Source organism: Enhydra lutris, unplaced genomic scaffold, assembly GCF_002288905.1.
Source record: "Enhydra lutris kenyoni isolate GAN:26980312 unplaced genomic scaffold, ASM228890v2 scaffoldscaffold3, whole genome shotgun sequence".
NCBI lineage: Eukaryota > Metazoa > Chordata > Mammalia > Carnivora > Mustelidae > Enhydra > Enhydra lutris.
In genome coordinates, this window is record NW_019154087.1 from 13,713,920 (window position 1) to 13,739,547 (window position 25,628).

The window sequence follows — 25,628 nt, forward strand, 5'->3', positions numbered from 1 at the left end:
GAATATACCAACCATGATCCAGGCAAGGTGCACACTGGAAAGTTTTGGAGCAATTGGAAGTCACCACCAAGAAGAAAGGAAAAAGAAAAAAGGAGAAAGAAAAAGAGAAAACCCAGCCAAAATGAGCCCCAAAAGTAAAATTTATAAGGTACATAAACAAAAACAAACAAGGCCAACAAAAAGAAAAAAAAAAAACCCAGCCAAAATGAATCCCAAGAGTAAGATTTATATAATACCAGAACAAAAACAAATACACAGAAACACCAACAGAAGAATAAGATGGAAGGGGGGTTATAAATCCTCAATGTGTGTGAGAAAGGTTATTTCAGTTCTTCCTGGTTGTATCTTGTTGTCTTTGTTAAAGGACTCAACTTTCCAGAGATACAGGGAAATTAAAACCAGTTTATATGTAGGGGTAGTATTGAATAGGGAAAAAGGATTACTTTGAAGCTTATATCTATATCTATGTTTAAAAAAAAAGAAAAAGAAAAAAATACTGATATATGTATGAAAAAAGTTCAAGTTAAGGAATTATTATGGAATATGTTGTATTAAACCTCTAATTGTAATTGTAAGAAGGTTAAAAAAATTAAAAGAATGAGGATAATGATCAGATCACAATGCTTTGAAACTGGAGCTCAATCACAAGGAGAAGTTCAGAAGAAACTCAAACACCTGGAAGCTAAAGAACACCTTGCTTAAGAATGCTTGGATCAACCCAGAGATCAAAGAAGAACTGAAACAATTCATGGAAACCAATGAGAATGAAGACACTTCGGTCCAAAACCTATGGGATACAGCAAAGGCGGTCCTAAGGGGGAAATACATAGCCATCCAAGCCTCCCTCAAAAAAATTGAAAAATCCAGAACACAGCAGCTGTCTCTACACCTTAAAGAACTGGAGAATCAACAACAAATCAAACCAACTCCACACATAAGAAGGGTAATAATCAAGATTAGAGCGGAGATCAATGAGGTAGAAACCAGAGATACAGTAGAACGTATCAATGAAACTAGAAGCTGGTTTTTTGAAAGAATCAATAAGATCAATAAACCATTGGCCACACTAATCCAAAAGAAAAGAGAGAAAGCCCAAATTAATAAAATTATGAATGAAAAGGGAGAGATCACAACTAACACCAAGGAAGTAGAAACAATCATCAGAAGTTATTATCAACAGTTATATGCCAATAAGCTAAGCAACCTAGATGAAATGGATGCATTCCTGGAAAGCTATAAACTCCCAAAATTGAGCCAGGAAGAAATCGACAACTTAAATAGACCGATATCTAGTAATGAGATTGAAGCAGTGATCAAAAACCTCCCAAAAAACAAGAGCCCAGGACCTGACGGATTCCCTGGGGAATTCTACCAAACTTTCAAAGAAGAAATAACCACCTATTCTCCTGAAGCTGTTTCAAAAAATTGAAGCAGAAGGAAAACTTCCAGACTCTATGAAGCCAGCATTAATTACCCTGATCCCGAAACCAGGCAAAGACCCTACCAAAAAGACCAATATCCCTGATGAATATGGATGCTAAGATTCTCAACAAGATCCTAGCAAACAGGATCCAACAGCACATTAAAAAGATTATCCACCATGACCAGGTGGGATTCATTCCTGGGCTACAAGGATGGTTCAACATTCGCAAATCAATCAATGTGATAGAACAAATTAATAAGAGAAGAGAGAAGAACCACATGGTCCTCTCAATTGATGCAGAAAAAGCATTTGACAAAATCCAGCATCCATTCCTGATTAAAACGCTTTATAGGGATAACATATAGGGATAGAGGGAACATTCCTGAACTTCATCAAATCTATCTATGAAAAACCCACAGCAAATATCATCCTCAATGGGAAAAAGCTTGCAGCTTTCCCGTTGAGATCAGGAACATGACAAGGATGCCCACTCTCACCACTCTTGTTCAACATAGTATTAGAAGTCCTAGCAACAGCAATCAGACAACAAAGAGAAATAAAAGGTATCCAAATTGGCAATGAAGAAGTCAAACTCTCTCTCTTCACAGATGACATGATTCTTTATATGGAAAACCCAAAAGACTCCACCCCCAAACTACTAGAACTCATACAGCAATTCAGTAACGTGGCAGGATACAAAGGCAATGTACAGAAATCAGTGGCTTTCTTATACACTAACAATGAAAATACAGAAAGGGAAATTAGAGAATCGATTCCATTTACTATAGCACCAAGAACGATAAGATATCTGGGAATAAACCTAACGAAAGAGGTAAAGGATTTGTACTCAAGGAACTACAGAACACTCATGAAAGAAATTGAAGAAGACACAAAAAGATGGAAGACCATTCCATGCTCTTGGATTAGAAGAATAAACATTATTAAAATGTCTATACTGCCTAGAGCAATCTATACTTTTTTTTTTATTTATTTTTTATTTTTTTATTTTTTAAACATATAATATCTTTTTATCCCCAGGGGTACAGGTCTGTGAATCGCCAGGTTTACACACTTCACAGCACTCACCATAGCACATACCCTCCCCAATGTCCATAATCCCACCCCCCCAACCCCCCTCCCCCCATTAACCCTCAGTTTGTTTTGTGAGATTAAGAGTCACTTATGGTTTGTCTCCCTCCCAATCCCATCTTGTTTCATTTACTCTTCTCTTACCCCCTTAACCCCCCATGTTGCATCTCCTCTCCCTCATATCAGGGAGATCCTATGATAGTTGTCTTTCTCCGATTGACTTATTTCGCTAAGCATGATACCCTCTAGTTCCATCCATGTCGTCGCAAATGGCAAGATTTCATTTCTTTTGATGGCTGCATAGTATTCCATGGTGTATATATACCACTTCTTCTTTATCCATTCGTCTGTTGATGGACATCTAGGTTCTTTCCATAGTTTGGCTATTGTAGACATTGCTGCTATAAACATTCGGATGCACGTGCCCCTTCGGATCACTACGTTTGTATCTTTAGGGTAAATACCCAGCAGTGCAATTGCTGGGTCATAGGGTAGTTCTATTTTCAACATTTTGAGGAACCTCCATGCTGTTTTCCAGAGTGGTTGCACCAGCTTGCATTCCCACCAACAGTGTAGGAGGGTTCCCCTTTCTCCGCATCCTCGCCAGCATCTGTCATTTCCTGACTTGTTAATTTTAGCCATTCTGACTGGTGTGAGGTGGTATCTGATTGTGGTTTTGATTTGTATTTCCCTGATGCCGAGTGATGTGGAGACAGCATGGTACTGGCACAAAAACAGACACATAGATCAATGGAACAGAATAGAGAGCCCAGAAATAGACTCTCAAGTCTACGGTCAACTAATCTTCGACAAAGCAGGAAAGAATATCCAATGGAAAAAAGACAGCCTCTTCAACAAATGGTGTTGGGAAAATTGGACAGCCACATGCAGAAAAATGAAATTGGATCATTTCCTTACACCACACACGAAAATAGACTCAAAATGGATGAAGGATCTCAATGTGAGAAAGGAATCCATCAAAATCCTTGAGGAGAACACGGGCAGCAACCTCTTCGACCTCAGCCGCAGCAACATCTTCCTAGGAACATCGCCAAAGGCAAGGGAAGCAAGGGCAAAAATGAACTATTGGGATTTCATCAAGATCAAAAGCTTTTGCACAGCAAAGGAAACAGTTAACAAAACCAAAAGACAACTGACAGAATGGGAGAAGATATTTGCAAATGACATATCGGATAAAGGGCTAGTGTCCAAAATCTATAAAGAACTTAGCAAACTCAACACCCAAAGAACAAATAATCCAATCAAGAAATGGGCAGAGAACATGAACAGACATTTCTGCAAAGAAGACATCCAGATGGCGAACAGACACATGAAAAAGTGCTCTTCATCACTCGGCAATCTATACTTTTAATGCCATTCCAATCAAAATTTCACTGGTATTCTTCAAAGAGCTGGAGCAAATAATCAAAAAATTTGTATGGAACCAGAAGAGACCCTGAATCGCTAAGGAAATGTTGAAAAACAAAAATAAAACTGGGGGCATCACGTTACCTGATTTCAAGCTTTACTACAAAGCTGTGATCACCAAGACAGCATGGTACTGGCATAAAAACAGACACATAGACCAGTGGAACAGAGTAGAGAGCCCAGATATGGACCCTCAACTCTATGGTCAAATAATCTTCGACAAAACAGGAAAAAATATACAGTGGAAAAAAGACAGTCTCTTCAATAAATGGTGCAATAAATGGGAAAACTGGACAGCTCTATGTAGAAGAATGAAACTCGACCATTCTCTTACACCATACACAAAGATAAACTCAAAATGGATAAAAGACTTCAACGTGAGACAGGAATCCATCAGAATCCTAGAGGAGAACATAAGCAGTAACCTCTTCGATATCAGCCACAGCAACTTCTTTCAAGATATGTCTCCAAAGGCAAAGGAAACAAAAGCGAAAATGAACTTTTGGGACTTCATCAAAATCAAAAGCTTCTGCACAGCAAAGGAAACAGTCAAGAAAACAAAGAGGCAACCCACGGAATGGGAGAAGATATTTGCAAATGACACTACAGACAAAAGGTTGATATCCAGGATCTATAAAGAACTCCTGAAATTCAACACACACAAACAGACAATCATATAAAAAAAATGGGCAGAAGATATGAACAGACACTTCTCCAATGAAGACATACAAATGGCTATCAGACACATGAAAAATGTTCATCATCACTAGCCATCAGGGAGATTCAAATTAAAACCACATTGAGATATCATCTTACAACAGTTAGAATGGCCAAAATTAGCAACACAGGAAACAACATGTGTTGGATGGGATGTGGAGAAAGGAGAACCCTCTTCCACTGTTGGTGGGAATGCAAGTTGGTGCAGCCACTTTGGAGAACAGTGTGGAGATTCCACAAGAAATTAAAAATAGAACTTCCCTATGACCCTGCAATTGCATTACTGGGTATTTACCCCAAAGATACAGATGTAGTGAAAAGAAGGGTCATCTGTACCCCAATGTTTATAGCAGCAATGGCCATGCTTGCCAAACTGTGGAAAGAACCAAGATGCCCTTCAACGGACAAATGGATAAGGAAGATGTGGTGTATATACACTATGGAGTATTATGCCTCCATCGGAAAGCATGAATACCCAACTTTTGTAGCAAGATGGACGGGACTGGAAGAGATTATGCTGAGTGAAATAAGTCAAGCAGAGAGAGTCAATTATCATATGGTTTCACTTATTTGTGGAGCATAACAAATAGCATGGAGGACATGGGTAGTTAGGAGAAGGCAGTTGGGGGAAATTGGAAGGGGAGGTGAACAATGAGAGACTATGGACTCTGAAAAACAGTCTGAAGGGTTTTAAGAGGTGGGGGGGTGGGAGGTTGGGGGAACCAGGTGGTGGGTATTAGAGAGGGCACGGACTGCATGGAGCACTGGGTGTGGTACAAAAACAATGAATACTGTTATGCTGAAAATAAATAAAATAAAATAAAAAAAAGAAAAAAGAAAAAGAATGAGGATAATGAGAATGAATTAAAAAAAAAATAAAAGTTGTATCTATGAAATATACAGGTTTTGGGGCAATACTGGGAGCTTAATATTTTGTTTTCCCTGATGTTAGGGTTTTACAGTTTTATGGGGACCCTGTGGTGGTTGTCCTCTTATTCTTTTGGTTTGTCTTCTTGGGAGAGGCCTGCTATGTTGTTTTCCAGTAACTGTGGCTTGGGCTGAGTCACCTTGCCCCCCATCAATGGGCTGGTGTTTGTGAAAACCAGTTTTTCAGGCTTTTGTTCTCTAGAAGTTTTTGTTCTTTGGTGGTTTTTTGTGGCTTTTTGTAGGTTTAATGGGAAGTAAACTGTCCATACCCAGACCTCTGTGTCAGAGGGAAGCCTCAGACAGTTCCCCTCTGGTTAGTCCAGAGCACGCAGACTCCCCCTCTGCAAACTCCTCTGAACACCACAAACTTCCACTGTGCACCCCCAGTCACTGTCTCCATGGTCACCTGGCGTGCCTACTTGTCTCTGAACCCCCGTTGCACTAAAACTGCAAGCAATATGGTCCAGGCGAGCTCGAACCCAGGTGATTGCCATTGCCAGGACTGCTCTCTGGGGTCCACTCCCGCACTGGGTGTGCTGACACCCGGCAGAGTTGCAGGCTGTAGAAGGCTGAGTTCAACTGGAGTTCATGTTCTGGCCTCTCTCAAGCATGGGCAGAATGCTCCCAGCCCCAGTGGTGGTGCAAGCAGTGCATAGCGGCAGGCTCAGGGAACACGGACTGGAGGCCCCGCCAGACTCTCTCTGGCATGGGTGGTCACAGGCAGTGACTGTCCTGGGACCATGGGCTTAGGCCCATCCACATGACCACCTGATTCTGCCAGTTGCCCCTTAAGATATTTTGCTCTTTTTTTTTTTTTTAATATTTTCATTAACATATAATTTGCCCCAGGGGTACAGGTCTATGAATCATCAGGCTTACACATTTCACAGCACTCACCATAGCACATACCCTCCTCAATGTCCATAACCCACCCATCCTATCCCTACCCCTTCACTCCCCAACAACCCTGTTTGTTTTGTGAAACTAAGAGTTTCTTAAGGTTTGTCTCCCTCCCGATCCCATCTTGTTTCATTTTTCCCTTCCCTACCACCCACAACCCCCCACTCTGCCTCTCAAATTCCTCATATCAGAGAGATCATATGATAATTGTCTTTCTCTGATTGACTTATCTCGCTCAGCAAAATACCCTTTAGTTCCATCCACTTCGTTGCAAATGGCAAGATTTCATTTCTTTTGATGGGTGCTTTTAACCAGACTCCAAGTTAATGCTGGCCCCCCAATCACAGGGCACTTTCATATTGGGGTGTTACTTTCCAATGGGTCACTTCTGGTGGCTCCCTTCCCCTTCTGCTTATCCTCTGATATCAGTCTGAACATTCCCACTAAGCTTTACCTCTCCACTGATGTCTTCTGCCCCCATAGAGATCCCGAAGTGTAGAATCTTACATCTCAGGCTGATTTCATGGGTGTTCAGAGTGTTCTGGTAGATATTTAGCTCACTTTAGGGGACCAGTTGAAACAGCGTCTCCTATTTCTCCTCCATCTTGCCCCTCCTGCAACATGTGAAGCAGACTTATACCAATCTTAAACAAATTCTTCCAAATAATAAAATTGGAAAACTCCCTAAATCATTTTCTTATTCTACAATAATCTTGTCTACTATTTGATGAAAAAGGAAGTTATAAGCCAGTATCTCCTTAAACATATGCACAAAAACCTAAGCAAAACATTTACAATCTTTATCCCTAATTCAAAGTGGTTTATAAAAACATTTACAGACAATAAGCAAGCAAGTATTATTTCATGAATATAAAGTTATTTCACTACTAAAAAATCAATGAAGTCTTCACATTAAAAGTTTAAAAAGTATATACATAAAATAAAAAATAAAATGTAAATATTGAAAAGGAAGAAGTATTTGGAAAATCCAATTATCTCAAATAAGCTATTAGAATTAATAATCAAATTTATCAAGACTGTGGGTATAAGGTTATCAAATGTATTTCTATATACCAACAACATCAAAAAAAATTGGAAAAAAATTCCATTTACAATATTGCCCCCCAAAATTATTTAGAGATAACAAAACCAAAGAATTGCTATACTTCTAAAAGCATTGATAGACATTGAGTGAGACAAATAAATGGAAGAGTAGGGATATTGATTGGCAAGATTTTTAAATACTAATTCCTCCCAAATTGTTCAATAGGTTTACTGTAGTTATTAACAAGATCTCAGAAGACACTTTTGTGAATATTTAAAAGCTGATTCTAATATGTTTATAGAAATGCAAATGATCAAGAGTAGACAAGACAATCTTGAAGTAGAAAGGCTACAGAACTTATATTACCTGAAATCACTGGCTTAGAAATTGATGGTGTGGTATCGATTCAGGAATAGATAAATTGATCCTTGGAACAGAATATAGAACCCAGAATTAGACCAATCTATATACATAATCTGATTAATGAAAGGATTTCACTGCAATTTAAAGAGTCAAAGGATAATCTTCATAATAAATTGTGCTGGGTTTATAGAACATCTATTTGGAAGAAAATTATTTTTTTCAAGTTTTTATTTAAATTCCAGTTAGTTAACATATAATGTAATATTAGTTTCAGGTATAGAATTCAGTGATTCATCGTGTACATACAGCACCCAGTGCTCATCAGAACAAGCACTCTCCTTAATGCCCATCACCCATTTAGCACATTTCCTCACCCACCTCCCCTCCAGTAACCCTCAGTTTATTCTCTATAGTAAATAATCTGTTTTCTGAGTTGCCTCTCTTTATTTTCTTGTGTTCATCTGTTCCTCTGCTTTATTTCTTAAATTTCACATGAATAAAATAATATGGCATTTGTCTTTCTCTAACTGACTTATTTCACTTAGCATCATACTCTCTAGCTCCATCCATGTCATTGCAAGAGTTCTTTCTTTTGGATGGCTCAGTAATATTCTGAGATATATATATATATATACCACATCTTCTTTATCCTTTTATCATTCATCAGTTGATGTATATTTGGGCTCTTTCCATAATTTGGCTATTGTTGATAATGGTGCTATAAACATAGGGATGCATATATCCTTTCAAGGCAATATTTTTGTATCTTTTCAGTATGAACAAAATTAATTTTGACCTATTTATTGGAAACTTAGGTTTCAGCTGCTCCAGTTTTACTAGAATTACATAATGTAGAACAATCTGAAATGGAAAAAGAATATATTACTTATGAGAAGGAAGTGCTAGATAGGGAGTTTGCTAATTATGAACTATTAGACCATAGGTACAAAGTAAAACTCTGGGATGTTGATGTTTAGTCAGAGCTTATATATATAAAAATGCATCTGTCTCCTCTGGGAAGCTTTTAAAAATACATATTCTCGCATTTTAAAGAGGAAGGGCCTGATTCAGTAGCCCAACTATAGGACTTGGGGAACCAGATTTTTAATAAGCTCCAAGAATGGTCTAGTATATATCAAGATGTCTACCTCTGGCATGAGGTTTTGAATAAAAATAATAGTACCAAAAAGGAAGTTTCTAGTCATTCTTTGGGATTTCACTGGGTCCTATCTTATAATCCTAATATGTGAGTGAATCAGGAAGGAAAATTAAAGACTGGATCTGTATTCATAGACATGAGTAGAAATTAGCATCTGTTTACTGAAGCATAGTATGGTCCAGTGTATCAAAATTGATAACCTGTGACTCAAAAAATTATTAAGCTACACTACTGAGCCAGCATTCATTAATTATATAATAATAATAATGATATAATTAATAATATGCATGGGCTCATGGAAGCCCATAGTGGAGGCTCTTTTATATTTTAAGTGCTGAAAACATATTAACTATTATACTTACTTCTTTTAAAAAATTTATTTTTGAAGTATAATTGACATACAATGTTAATATTAGTTGCAGGTATACAACATGATTCTATAATTCTATATATATTACATAATGCTCACCTCAATAAGTGTAGTTACCATCAGTCACCATACAAAGTTATTACAATGTTTTTAATATTCCCTATGCTGTACTTTTTATCTTTATGACTCATTTATTTTATAATCTGATGCTTGTATGTTGTAATCTCCTTTACTTATCTTACCAGTTGCAATACTTTCCCTCTGACAACCACCAGTTCTCTATATTTAAGAGTCTATGTGTTTGTTTGTTTTGGTTCTTACATTCCACATATAAGTGAAATCACATAGTATTTATCTCTGTCTGACCTATTTTACTTAGCATACTACCTTCTACATCCAACCATTACAAATATTAAGATCTCATTCTTTTTTTTTTTAAATGCTGAGGAATATACTGTGTATATATACCATGTCTTCTTTATTTGTTCATCTATCAGTGGATACTTAGGTTGCTGCCATATTTTGGATACCATAGATAATGTTGCAATAAACATAGAGATGCATATATCTTTTGAATTAGTTTTTTCATTTTCTTTGCATAAATACACAGTAGTGGAATTATTGGATCATATGCTATTTGTGTTTTAAATTTTTTGAGGGCCCTCCATATTGTTTTCTAAAGTGGTTTCACCAATTTACATTGCTACCAGTAGTTCCCAAGGGTTTAATCTCTTCACATTCTCATCTACTCTTGTTATTTTTTTGTCTTTATTGTTATTATTATTTTGTCTTTTTGATACTAATCATTCTGACTGGTGTTGTATTTTTGATTTGCATTTCCCTGGTATAATGAGCATCTAGTTGTGTGTCTGGTTGGCTCTCTGTATGTTTTCTTTTGGAAATTGTCTATTCAGATTCTCTGCCCATTTTTAAAAAATCATATTATTATTTTTAGTGTTGAATTATGTAAGTTCTTCATATGTTTTGGATATTAGCTCCTTATCAGATCTATCACTTAGAAATAACTTTTCCCATACACCAGTTTAGCTTTTTGTTTTGCTGATGGTTTTCTTTGTTGTGCAAAAGGTTTTTGCTTGCTGTATCCCCAATCACTTTTGTTTTTTGCTTTTGTTTCCCTTGCATAAATATGTTGCTAAGGCTGATGTCCAAGATATTATTGCCTATGTTTCCTTTACGAGATTTTTGCCTTCAAGTCTCATATTTAAGTCTTTGATACATTTTAAGTTTATTTTTGTGGATGATGTACAAAGGTGCTCTAGTTTTATTCTTTTCCATGTACCTGTCCATCTTTCCCAACACTATTTATTAAAGAGATTTTTTTTTTCTCATTGTACGTTCTTGGTTCCTTTTTTGTCATAGATTAAGTAACCATATAATTGTAGAATTTATTTCTGAGCCCTCTGTCTGGCTCCATTGATCTATGTGTCTGTTTTTGTTCCAGTATGATACTATTTTGATTACTGTATCTTTATAGTGTATCTGGCAATCTGGGATTGTGACACTTATGGTTTTGTTTGTCTTTCTCAATATTGCTTTGGCTATTCATTTTTTTTTTTTTTGGTGATTCCTATGCAAATCTTAGGATTATTTGTTCTATTTGTGTGAAATATGCTACTAGTACTTTGATAGGGATTACATTGATTACATTGAATGTATAGATTGCTTTGGGCATTATGGGTATTTTGAAGACATTAATTCATGGTGAGCATGGTGTATCTTTCAGTTTGTTTGTGTTATCTTCAATTTCTTTCGTCAGTGTTTTATAGTTTTCAGTGTATAGGTCTTTTACCTGCTTGGTTAAGTTTCTTTCTTTCTTTCTTTCTTTCTTTCTTTCTTTCTTTCTTTCTCTCTTTTTGTGCAATGGTATATGACATTGTTTTATATTATTTATTTATTTATATTTATTTTTAAAAGATTTATTTATTTACTTGAGAGAAAGAGAGAGAAAGCACACAAATGAGTGAGCAGGGGAAGGAGCAGAGGGAGAGATTACCCAAGCAGACACCTGTTGAGCATGGAGTCTGAAGTGGGGCTTAGTCTCACAAGCCCTGAGATCAGGACCTGAGCCAAATACAAGAATCTAATGCTTAACCACTTAGGCCACCTAGGCACCCCTGACATTGTTTTTAAATGTTTCTTTCTTCTTTTTTTTTTTTTTTTTAAGATTTTATTTATTTATTTGACAGAGAGAGATCACAAGCAGGCAGAGAGGCAGGCAGAGAGAGAGGAGGAAGCAGGCTCCCTGCTGAGCAGAAAGCCCGATATGGGGCTCGATCCCAGGACTCTGAGATCATGACCTGAGCCGAAGGCAGCGGCTTAACCCACTGAGCCACCCAGGCGCCCCTAAATGTTTCTTTCTTCTACTTTGTTATTTGTGTATAGAAACACAATGGGTATCTGTATTTTAATTTTGTAGTCAGCCTCTTTACTGAATTTTTCAATTATTTCTAGTAATTGTTAGTGGGGTCTCTAAGTTTTTCTGCGTATGATATGTTATCTGCAAATAGTGATAGTTTTAATTATTTCCTACCAATTTGGATGTATTTTATGCTTGTTATGGCTACGACTTCCAATACTAGGTTGAATAGAAGTGATGAGTGGACATTTCTGTCTTATTCTTGATCTTTACATTGAATATGATGTTAGCTGTGAGTTTTTCATATTTGGCCTTTATTATATTGAGCTATGTGCCCTCTAAATACATTTTGTTGAGTGTTTTTATCATGAATGCATGTTGGATTTTGTCAAATGCTTTCTCTGCACCTATTGACACAGTCATGGTTTTTATGCTTTATTTTGTTGATGTGGTGTATCATATAGATTCTTTTGCAAATAAACCATTTTTTGCATCCCAAATGGAATAAATTTCACTTGATCATGGTTAATAGTCCTTTTAATGTTTTGTAGCATTAAGTTTGCTACTATTTGGTTGAGGATTTTTATATTTATGTTTTTATATTTTATATTTTTATATTTATGTTCATCAGGGATATTGGCCTGTAGTTTTCTTTAATGTAGGGTCTATGGCTGGTTTTAATAGCAAGGTAATGTTGGCTTTAAAGAATGATTTTGAATTTTTCTTCTATTTTTTGGAATAGTTTGAGAAAAAATAGGTGTTAACTGCTCTTCAAATGTTTGGTATAACTCATGTATGAAACTATTTGGTCCTAGACTATTTTTGTATTGGAAGTATTTTAAATTACTGATTCAGTCTTCTTACTAGCAATCAGTCTTTTCAGATTTTCTACTTCTTGATTTAGTGTTAGAAGGTTTTATGTTTCTAGAAATTTATTAATGTCATGTTTCTAGAAATTTGTTAATTAAGGTTGTTCAATTTGTTGGTATATAATTTTCTGTAGTAGTCTTATAATCCTTTGTATTTCTGCATTGTCATTTGCTACTTCTCTTTTAATTCTGTATTTATTTGAGTCTTGAGTCTTGTCTCTCTTCTTCTTTTTCTTCTTTTTTTTTATGAGTCTGACTAAAGGTTTATTAATTTTGTTTATCTTTTCAAAGAACCAGTTCTTGGTCTCATTGATCTTTTCTATTTTTTGGGGGGTTCCTATTTAATTTATTTCAGTTCTGATCTTTATTATTTTTTTTCCCTCTACTAATTACAAGCTTTGCTTGTTTTTCTTTTTCTAATTCCTTTAAGTGTAAGGTTAGCTTGTTAATTTGAGATTTTTCTTCTTTCTTGAAGTAGACCTGTATCTCTACAAACTTCCCTCTAGAGCTGCTCTGCTGTGTTGCAAAGATTTTGGATCATTGTGTTTTCATTTTCATTTGTATCCATGTATTTTTTAATTTCCTCTTTGAATTCTTCATTGACCTGTTGGTTGTTTAGAAGCCTGTTGTTTACCCTCCATGTGTTTGTGTTTTTCCCAGGTTTTTTTTTTTTTTCCTTGTAATTGATTTCTAGTTTTATACTGTTTGATAGAAAAGATGTTTGATATTATTTTAATATTATCTTTATTGATACCTGTTTTGTGGCCTAATGTGTTCTTTATCCTGGAGAATATTCCATGTGCACTGAAAAAAAGTATTCTTTTATTTTTGGATCAAATGTTCTGGATATGTCTGTTAAATTCCTCAGGTCTAATGTATGGTTCAGAGCCACTGCTTCCGTATTGACTTTCACTCTGGATTATTTATCCATTGATCAAAATGGGGTCTTTAAGTATCCCCCCTGCCCCAATATCACTGCATCATTGCCAATTTATCCCTTTATATCTATTAATATTATTTCATGTATTTAGGTGCTCCTATGTTAGGTACATAGGTATTTAGAATTGTTATACCTCCTTTTTGGATTAAACCCTTTATCATTATGTAATGGTTTTCTTTATCTCTTGTTACAGTCTCTATTTCAAACTCTATTTTGTCAGATATATATATTGATACCATGGCTTTTATTCACTTCCATTTGAATGGTATTTCTTTATCCACCCCTTCACTTTCAGTCTGTATATGTCTTGGGTTTTGAAGTCTCTTGTACAGAGCATATAGGCAGGTCTTGTTTTTTCCATCTTTTAGTTATTTTATGTGTTTTGCTTGGAGCATTTAGTCCATTTACATTTAAAGTTATTATTGACAAGCATGTACTTATTGCTGTTTTGTTGTTTTCTGGTTCTTTCTGTAGTTCTCAGTTCTTTTCTTCTCTTGCTATCTTGTGATTGATGGCTTTCAGTTATACTTGGATTCCTTTGTCTTTATTTTTTGTCTATAAATTAGAGGTTTTGGTGTGTAATTACTGTAAGGTTTATATATAGCAACCTAAATATATAGCAGACTATATTAAGTTAAGGGTTGCTTAAGATTGAACACATTCTAAAATTTTTATTCCCCCCTCCAACTTTAATGTATATATCATATTTTGCATCTTTTCATTTTTATGAGTCCATTAAATAATTTATTTAGATATAATTGATCTTACCACTTTTGTCTTTTAACTTTGTTACTAGCTTTATGAATGATTGTGCTACCAGCTTTATTATATTTTGCTTTTACTAGTGAATTTTTTCTTTCATATTTTTCTTCTAGTTATAAGGATTTATTTTCTGCTTAAAGGAATCCCATTAACATTTCCAGTAAGGTTGATTTTGTGATGGTAAACTCAGCTTTTGTTTATCTGGGAAAGTTTTTATTTCTCCTTCAATTCTGAATGACAGTTTTGCTGTGTAGAGTATTCTTAGTTGTAGGTTTGTTTTGTTTTGTTTTGTCTTTTCAGTACTTTGGATATATCATGCCATTCCTTTCTGCACTGCAAAGTGTCTTTGAAAAAAAACTAGTTAGTCTTATGGGATTTCCCTTGTGTGTGACTAGCTGCTTTTTTTCTTGCTGCTTTTAAGAATCTATCTTTATTTTTAAATTTTGACATTTTAATGAGTATGTGTCTTGTGTAGACCTTTTTGGATTCATGTTATTTTCAGCTTTCTGTACTTCCTAGACCTGGATATCTGTTTTCTTCCTCAGTTTAGGGAAGTTTTCAGGTATTATTTTTTCTCATATAAGTTTTCTGTACCTTTCTCTCTCTCTTTTCCTTTTGCATCCCATACAATGTGAATGTTAATAATATCTTGATGTTGTCCCAGAGATTTCCTAACCAATTCTCATTTTTTAATTTTTTTTTTTTTTTTTGCCGTTCAGCTTCAGTGTTTTTCAATACTTTGTATTCCAGATTGATGATTCATTCTTCTGCATTTGCTATTTACTGTTGAGTATTACTCAAATTGCTGTTAAGTATTTTTCATTCCAATTATTATATTCTTCATCTGTGATTTAAAAAAAAATATTTCCAATATCTTAGTTGAAGTTCTCACATTATTTTCTCAAGTCTGCAGAGAAACTTTATGATCATTATTTTGAACTTTTTTCATCAGGTAAAATGCCTGCCTCCATTTTGTTTATTTATTTATTTTTTTGGTATAGTTTTATCTTGTTCTTTCTTTTGGAGTATATTTTTTTGTCTCCTCATTTTTTTTTAAACTTCCTGTGTTTGTTTCTATTATTTAGTTGGAATGGTTACTTCTCCTAGTCTTAAAGAAATGGTGCTGTATAGGAACATTCCCTGTGTAGACTGTGTGTCTCTCAGATTTGGCTGACTGGCTGTGGCTATATAGCAGGTGTGAGCTGGGATTCCATAGGCATTCTATACCAGGTCTTCCTTGGTGGGATAGCTAGAGCTGAAGTAGGCACAAACTGGGTGATCCCAGGATACTCCACACAGAAAGTGCCCTGGTGGAACAAGTAGAGCTAAAGTAGACACAGGCTGGAAGCGGGATGTCCCAGGGCACTCCATATAGAGTACTCTTTGGTGGGGCTGCAGGGGTTGAAGCAGGTACACTCCAGATGGCTCCGGGGAGCTCCACATAGGTCAGGCCCTGGAGGACAGTTGGAGCTGAAGTAGGTGCAAGCTGGAAAGTCCCAGGGTACTCCATGCAGGAAGTGCCTTAAATAGTCATCTGGAAATGAAATGGGTGTGGGACTGGCATGTCCTGTGGTATTTGCTCCCAGGAAACCTTGGTAAGAGAGCTGTAGCTGTAGTTGGCACTCTCAGGGTGTCCCCCGTGTGTGCTATGCTGGGGCTGCTTTGGTGGGATGATTGAAGCTTGTTCAGTTCAGGGGAGCCACTTTGAGGGAATGACTCGTGTAACCCAGGGGTCCAGTTCTCTCTAAGGCAGCCAACTGGGCAGGGTGGCAAAACCTTGCTCCTATCTGTGCTATCAGTTTGGGAGTGGAGGACATAAATAGTGTTGTTTTCCAGCCCTTCTAAACACAGAGGCATTCCTGCAATTTCTCTAGGGCTATTTCCTTTATATTCTAGTTGTTCTTTTAAACCTTGGCTTTTTTTGTGTGTGTGTGTGTCCCAGGGTGGCTGGGACTAGTATAGTCAGACACCTAGGGTACTTGGACCCTGCTCTCATTTGTGCTATCAAGGAGGAAATGGAATATAAACAATGGCATTCACCAGCCCATCTGACCCTATAGAGTGTTCCACACGTCCCCGTTGTTTGGCCAGTACTCATGGACAGGTTCCTTTAAATTGTAGTTGCCTTTTAAGCCATGGCTTTTTTCTGTGCCTCAGAGTGGATGAATCTGTTCCCGATTCCTCAGTATTATTCCTCTCCATTGCATGTGTGTCTGTGGGGGGAAGTGAGTTCAGGGCCTTTCTATATCACCATTTTGGACTCTCTTCTAAACTTCTTATATTTACTTTTTTGAGGAAAAGTGTTTATAGACAGGAATAGTGGAATGGACCTACTATTAGGAACTTAACCAAAATGTTAGCAGTATTTTCTTGAGCAATGTGATTCTTGAATTTAAACTTTGTATCTCCATATTTATTTTTTTCCAATTTTCTAAAAGATAAAATCACTTTTATAATTAGAAAAAGATTTTTAAAAAATTAGAAAATTGTGAGTTTTACTGAAAATCTTGTGTGATAAAACTATTAACAGAATATATAGGAGGAGAATGAGTGCTATATAAATTATTCATCTATATAGAGAAATTAAAGACTTCATGAATTCTTTGGTTTCTATTTTTCATGGACACAGGACTTTGAAAATTTTTGACAAAAGTACTGACAACATTGTAGTCACTATTATTTAACCTCATGTTTTCTAAGTCATTTCTATAGATTACCTCACATGTATTTTTTTTAAAGATTTTATGTATTTATTTATTTGTCAGGGAAAGAGAGATAGAGAGAGAGAGAGAGAGAGAGAGAAAGCACAAGCAGGCAGAGGCAGAGATAGAAGCAGGCTCCCTGCTGAGCAAGGAGCCCCACATGGGACTCGATCCCAGGATCCTGGGATCATGACCTGAGCTGAAGGCAGCGGCTTAACCGACTGAGCCACCCAGGCGTCCCCCTCACATGTATTTTGATAGACTATATAATGCTTATCCCTCCAAAAAAGTACATGCTCAGATCCCCAGAACATATCAATGTCATTTACACATTGCAAAAGAGACTTTGTACATGTGATTTAGAATTGTGCAATGTAGAAATTATTCTGGTTTATACTGTGGGACCAGTGCAATAACAAATATGCTTATAAGAGTAGGGCAGGAGGATCTGAATCAGGGAAAATAGTGAAAGTGGGAGGAGAGTCAGTGAAGGAGACATAAAAACAGTATGGTTCTGTCTTTGAAGACAGAGGAAGAGGCCATAAGTCAAGCAATGCAGGTAGCTTCTAGATGCTGGCAAAGGCAAAAAATGGATTATCCCCTAGAATTTTCAGAATGAAACAGCCTTGCTGACATATAAACTTTAGGCTAATGAGATTGAGTTGGGGTTTTTGACAACCAGAAATAGTAAGTTTGTATTTTAAACTAGAAGTTCAAGGTAGTTTGGTAAAGCAGTAATAGAAAATAAAACTTCTCAATTTCTTATTTCCACGTGCTCAAAAAAATCCATGAGAAATAATCCAATTCATACTCATACCTTGTATAAAATCTAGTTAAACTCATTACTGACGTATAAATGTTAATTTTTATAACTTTTTTTCAGTATGTCACATTTACCTACTGCCTCCAAGAAGTAGTTATGAAAACTTTTGGTACCACATGAGTTTTATAAGTCCATTTGTGAAAAACGTTTTCTGTGGCATATTACCTAATGCGGCATGACTTTATAAGACCTTTCTAATAACCATAAAAGAGTTGACTATAAATCTTTGTCATCATTTTAAAGTTCTGTATGTAGACAACTAGGAATTTTTGTTTGTAGATGTACTAATATTACAATAACATAAAGTGAATATTTCCTCAGAATTTTAGCTGGGAAAATTTCAATCTTTTTTTTTCTTTTTAATCAATTAATTAATTTATTAATTAATTTTGAGAGAGAGAGCATGGAGAAAGGGAGAGAATCTCAAGCAGACTCCCTGCTGAGTGTGGTGCTGGACAGGTGCTGGAACTTATGATCCTGAGATCACGACCTGAGCCCAAATCAAGAGTTGTGTGCTTAAACAACTGAGCCACCCAGGTGGCTTAGATAAAAATCACATCCTATTTATATTCCTGTGAGTTGTTACAAGCAAGGATTTTAGAAGTGAGTACATCAACTTTCTCTACAGAGCTGCCTTTTTTTTTTTTTTTTAGATTTTTATTTATCTGTCAGAGAGGGAGAGAGAGCGAGCGAGCACAGGCAGACAGAATGGCAGGCAGAGGCAGAGGGAGAAGCAGGCTCCCTGCCGAGCAAGGAGCCCGATGCGGGACTCGATCCCAGGACGCTAGGATCATGACCTGAGCTGAAGGCAGCTGCTTAACCAACTGAGCCACCCAGGCGTCCCCAGAGCTGCCTTTTACATCAGAAGCCAATGTGGGACCTGCTTGTAGATGTGTCTTGCAGTATTGTGGGAAAGGGGAATTATATCTCCGTGGTGTACAACAATGACTCTAAATTGGATTATTCCTACATCATTAAAACTTTCTTGTCTTTAACTATATAATTAAAAAAAAAAAACCTATAAACAATTTATGGGGCAACTGAAGCAGTAAATCCACAGAGGTCAATTTTTATGTGTTGGAGAGGAAGAATGAGGTTCCTACTTGGAAATATATGGAAGACTGAATAATATCACTGGTAAGGGGAAAGACATGTTTTGTAGAACCAGGGCCTGTTCATATAATGGACAAAACAGTTGAGTCAGCCTCCCACAAATTATAGAGGATATGCATTATGGAGTGTAATTTTTACTTAAAAACTTGTGAATTAAATAGTCTAAATATAAACACATATATATGATTATAAAGATACAGTTTAAAACTAGCACTTTATATTTAAATTTCTTATTCATAGGGTCATTTTCCTTGAAAAATTATTTTTTTAGTCAAAAGATACTCATTTCTTCATGTCATGCCCCTTACCTTTATCTCTTTTTGAAAAATTATATATGTATGAATATATATGTCATATAAATAATATATATGGTGCATAATATAATATATACACACATATGCATCATTTAAAATTATATATATGTAACCAAATAATTCTAAGTACAGTCTTAGTTTTATCCTTTTTTTCTGCTACTATTGAAAATGAGTTGGGCATAAAAGAGAAGTACTTTAAGAAAACAAAATGTCTGTTAAGTTGGCTTTTTCTTCCCTATAGACTGACCCTGTTGCATATTTGATAAACCATGGTTACTATTCAATGAAATTTCTTTTAGCAAGCTAACATCTCTTTGTTTAAAATTATTCACTGCTTTTATTTGTGAGTGGCTATTGATCATAACTTTGCTACAGCAAAAGAATTGTGTCTTATTCCTACCTCCTTTTCTTTTCTTTTTTTTTTTTTAAAGATTTTATTTATTTATTTGACAGACAGAGATCACAAGTAGACAGAGAGGCAGGCAGAGAGAGAGAGGGAAGCAGGCTCCCCGCCGAGCAGAGAGCCCGATGTGGGACTCGATCCCAGGACCCTGAGATCATGACCTGAGCCGAAGGCAGCGGCTTAACCCACTGAGCCACCCAAGCACCCCCTACCTCCTTTTCTGATTTTTGAAGTGAAACTAGTTCTGTCACTTACATAATTTGATAAATAATAGCTGCTGAAAGTATTTTTTGAAGGCTATTTCTTGCATTACCTTGGCAATGTCTATTAAATGGCTGATCAACGTCTGTTTGATAGAAAACATAAATTCTTTATAGGAAAATAATTGAAACCTGAGATAGAAGAACATAAATATAAAATACATTGCCTTTAATTCCTTTTCCCATTTCCAAAGTTCACAATCTGCTGGGAGATATTTGTTAGAATGATGTATGTGTTTAATTTCATCCAAATAAACAATAGAAGTTTGAGATCTTAAGCATACTTTATTACAACTCTACAAATTAGCTGTGATCTATAGTTTCACTATTTTTTAGAGAAATAGAAGTTTGTCTTTTTTATTCTTTGATTTACATTATTGATCTGGGACCATCCTAATTCTCATGTAACTACATACATCTTCATTATGTCACAGGAAGCACTGAACACCTTGCTTTTCTATTGCTTTGGCAATTTCATCAAACTTTTGAATTGTGCACTTCGAGTCAGGCAGCAACTGGAGATCAATGTGGAGAATAACAAGGACCTCTCAGGGCTGTAAAACCTCTTCTCTTGAGTCCCATTGCTACATTTGTTCCATGAGAAGGAATTTATGAATGCTACTGTTGTATTTTTATGACTCCATAAGCTAGCTTTAAGGCTTGGACTAAATAATTTACACCACTTCTGTTTTGCTAAGTCACTAGTCCTGCCACATTTTTTCCCTCCTTTTTGCTTGTAGCTAACTAAACAAGTTCACGTCAGTTATAAGCATTTTCTAAACACTTCTTGTGATGGGTTATTCATTTGCTTAAGGAGATAACAAAATTCTTACATGAAGTATTCCAAAATATTGGCATTCTGTCTGTGGCAGGGACAACTACTGATGCAAAAGCAAGTCATGATCCCATTCTGAAGTGTAGTTATGGTTCAGAATTGACAGGCTGACCCATACCAACATTTCCTAGCAATGAAAGGTGAACATAAGAAATGCCTATTTCCAGACAAGGCAGTTAAGACTGGGTATTATTTCACCACCTTCTCTCTTGGTTTTGCTGACTGGATGGCAGTGGATGACCTTAAAGCCACATGTTGCAGAAGTCAGAGATTCTGTCAGGCTCATTTCTGAATGCTTGTCTCCAGTCAAATTCACTGCCCTTTCTCCTTCTTGCCACAGATCAGGAAGAACTGCTTTTGGATTTGTGTAATTGAGCAGCAGCAAATTTCTACTGTGGTAAGCCACAGGTGTTTCTAATGTTTATCTTATTTAATGGATACATAGATTATTATCTTCATCAATACTACATCAATTTATTTTCTGTCACATAGACATTTTATTCATGTTAGGCACTTATCACCAACTTATATGTGGTAAGCAAAATACAGACATTTTCATTATTTTGGGATCCAATAATTCTGAATTATGACCATTCAGTATTGTCTTGATTGAAATTTGTCTTTGCAATTTCAATGAATGAATAAATAAGTAAAATAATTAACTAAAATGTTTTTTTAAAAAACCCTACAGGTATGCATTTAACATAACCAAAAATATAGAACATTTAGAGAGATGTAGTTATATATGGTGCAGATTAATAAACTAAAAATCAAAGACAGAAAGGCCTGGGTTTGATCTTAAGGTCTGCCTTTTTATTTGTCTTTAACAACTATATACATTTCTCAGTGCTCATCAAGATCAATGTACTCTTAATCTTGCTCACCTATTTCACCAATCCATCCACCCACCTCCTCTCTGGTAACCACCAGTTGATTCTCTGTATTTAAGAGTTTGTTTTTTGTTTTTTTTTTTTCCCTTTTTGCTTTGGTCATTTGTTTTGTTTCTTGAATTCCACATATGTGTGAGTCTTACGGCATTTGTCTTTCTCTGACATTTCCCTTAACATTATACTTCCTAGGATCATTTATTTATATTATTGTAAATGGCAAGATTTCATTCTTTTTTATGGCTGAGTATTATTTGTGTGTGTATATGTGTGTGTGCTACAACTTCTATATCCATTCATCTGTAGGTAGATATTTGGGTTGCTTCCCTACATTGGCCATTGTAAATAATGCTGCAGTAAACATGGGTACATATATCTTCTTGAATTACTGTTTTCCTTTTCTTTGGATAAATACCCAGTAGTGGAATTACTAGATCATATGGTAATTCTATTTTTAAGTTTTTGAAAAGCCTCCTAACTTTTGCCTCAGTGGCTGCACCAATTTGCATTCGCACCGACACAAAGATTCTTTCCTCTATATCCTTACCAATACTTGTTATTTCTTATGTTTTTTTATTTTAGTCATTCTGACAGGATAAAGTGATATCTCATGGTAGTTTTGATTTGCATTTTCCCTGGTGATTAATAATGTTGAGCATCTTTTCATGTGTCTATTGGCCATCTGTATATCTTCTTTGGAGAAATGTCTATTCATGTCTCTTCCCATTTTAAATTGGATGATGATGATGATGATGATGATGAAGATGAATATTATTATTTTTTGGTTGAGTTATATAACTTCTTTATATATTTTGAATGCTAGCCCCCAATAGATATATCACCTGTAAACATCTTCTCCCATTCAGTTGTTGCTTTTTTATTTTATTGATGGTTTTCTTCACTTTGCAAAGTCTACCATCTTAACTGAATGATTTAAGTAATTTATTTCCATACTTTATTATTTGAAAAATTAATATGTCAATTAAGGTTACTTAAAGTGTTACTTTTCATCAACAGTGCTCACTACTACAATTAAAGGGCCTCAGGTTGTTTTGAGCTCCTTATACTGAACACATTTTGGGTGTCGTTTAGGATATAGTCAATAGAAAAATGAAGGAATAGAATAACTCACTCATGAAATGGAAAAGGGTAATCAACAGCATATTATAGGGAGGGAGGGAATTCAGGGAACATCTACCACCTTTTTAAGTAGTTTGCTTCACTCCCCATGGAGTCTATGGTGAAATTCACTGAGTATTTCCCCGCTTCCATTGCTGTGTGAGCCATGCCTATCACTCTCTGCTATTAGAGACAATATAGGTTACTTGGTTTACTTATGAGAGTATGGTTTGAGGACCATTTCACTAGAAAAGTCACCATCGATGTCCACTGCAGATGATAAAACCTTGTTGGGAGATGGCAAGGGCAAGTCTGAACAATGAAAGAATTTGAACTGTTTGTCATTGGAAGAATGGTTAAGTGTCCACTAGCAGTAGAGTATATGAATAATCATTGTTGGGTTTTAGCCAATGGCTGTATGGCTAGGCAAGAAGATCCTAGAAAATTGAAAGATAAAAACTCTCCTATGTGGGATAATTATGGAAAACTGAGAATTTTTAAGAATTACAATGAATTATGTGAAGCCCACCAAAAATCTCAGTTGTCAACTCAAAGGCTATTAGAATGCTGAGGCAAATGCTTAGTTATTTTTACCTTGCTTTCTGTTGAGCTAAGAGACAAAACAGTCTTTTTGTACTCAATGAAATAGTAAACAGAACAAAGCAAACAAACAAAAACCCCAAAACAACAAAAACAACAAAAAGCTACACCTAGATCTTCTTGAGTTGAATTTCCTACTCTGTTTTCTAAACAGTTCAAATTCTCTCATTGTTCAGACTTGTCCTTGCAATATTCTGACAAGGATTTAGCATCTGTAGGGCACTCTGATGGTGACTTTTCTAGTGAAATCATCCTCAATTTCCTCTTCAGAATATAGAGTAGGTGATTGGATTATTTTGAATTTTTATCAACAGTCTCCAGAACTACAATTGGATGCTAACAGGTATTATTCTGTTCTGTTCTAGGCATTGTTTATTCTATAACATACACAATTTCAGATAACACAATTAAATACATGAAACAAAATTCTCAAATTCACTATCCAGGCCACCTGGATGTATTTTTTCTGATCATGATACATACTTCGCTGCACAGAAATGGTCAAGGAACTGATATTTTATGGAAATAACGTTTATTGTCATCCTTAGAACACTGATCTTTTTGGAAATTAGAATTGATAATTTAGGGGATTCCTGGGTGGTTCAGTTGGTAAAGCATCTGCCTTCTGCTCAGGTCATGATTTCAGGGTCCTGAGATTAAGCCCTGCTTTGGGTTTCTCTGCTCAGTGGGAAGTTTGTTTCTCCCTTTCCCTCTGCCTCACCTCCCTGCTTCTGCTCTCTCTTAAGTAAATAAATAACATCTTAAAAAAGAAAAACTGGTAATTTAGATACTTGATATTTATATCAGTTAATGAAAAAGATTTTAAGGATTGTCTTAGTAGATTAAATAAATTTGTAAAGATATTGAATATGAAATTAAATAGATTATATTGCAAAAGTTTCTGGGATTGGTACGAGAGGATGAAAAAATACAATTGTACTGTTGTATACCTTTCCTATTTCACATAATTTTTTTTAATTTTACTTGATCTGGTGGTCTCAGGCCCAGTTTTAGATTTATATCCATTCAAGGAGAAGCATACCAATGGCCAAGACATTTAATAAGGCACACTTCTAAAGAGGCCTTGGGGTGGATGATGCCATACCACATGTAGCAAAAACAGAATCATCTAAAAACACTCCATAACAAGCAGCAGAGAAAGAATATTCTAATTCTTTACCTGAAAAATATCATGACATCTAGTTGTGTAGGTACAAATTTTAGCATAGCTAATGATATTGTCATTTCCAGTGCTTTTGACATATTTTCCACCTGCCATTCGAACATCCAAACTATGAAGGGAAAAATATAGGAGGTTGGCCTGGGAAGTACAAAACTGAAAAAAAAAAAGTCTATTTTTATCCCTTTTCTCCACTCAGCTCACAGAACACAGAGAGACAATTATACCCCTGGTAAGTGATTAGAGAATTTCACTCTGAAGGAGCTGAATGAACCAATAGAGAAAGGCAGGTGGTCTTTTAAACCACTGATTATACCCTAATGCAAAGGAAAGATGTTCCTTCCAGTTATTCAATCACATACTAATCTAGGTGTGGCTGTGAAGGGATTATACAGAAGTAATTAACAGTTCCAAATAGGTTTTTCTGAGTTAATCAGCATGTTGTTTATCTCAAGTGGGCCCAACATATTCAGGTTGATATCCTTTAAAGAGGGGCTAGGTCCTTCATAAACTTTAGAGACTTGAAGCAGCAGCTGGGTCTGCAGTCCCTTTCCCTTGCCCATGATTCTTTCTGTCTTGATTACCCTGTAGACTTCATGGTGGCTTACGCAGCCCTAACTTGTGTATTTATAGTGAATCAAATTTGTGTGCATGTTTGTGTGTGCATGTGCATGTTTATGAGTATGTATTTATATAATCTATTGATTCCACTCCCTGAATCAACCCTGACTGATACAAATTTGCAGTGTCACTATATAATAAGATATCTAAAATAAATTTGGTACCTTACCTATTTGAAATTTGGGTAGATGTTCACATTTTAAAGAAGAAAAAGTATTCCCTACTGCTGTGATTTTAGTCATAGATACTGTCAGAGGCGAGATAGAATGGAAGTAGTGTGGCCTGTGGCCAACCTAGGGAGTCCATTGACATTCAAACATTTAATGAAGAAATCATGGACATTCAAACAAAGTTAAGCAATGTATTGGTTAAAGAAAATATACCTCCCCAGTATTCTACCCA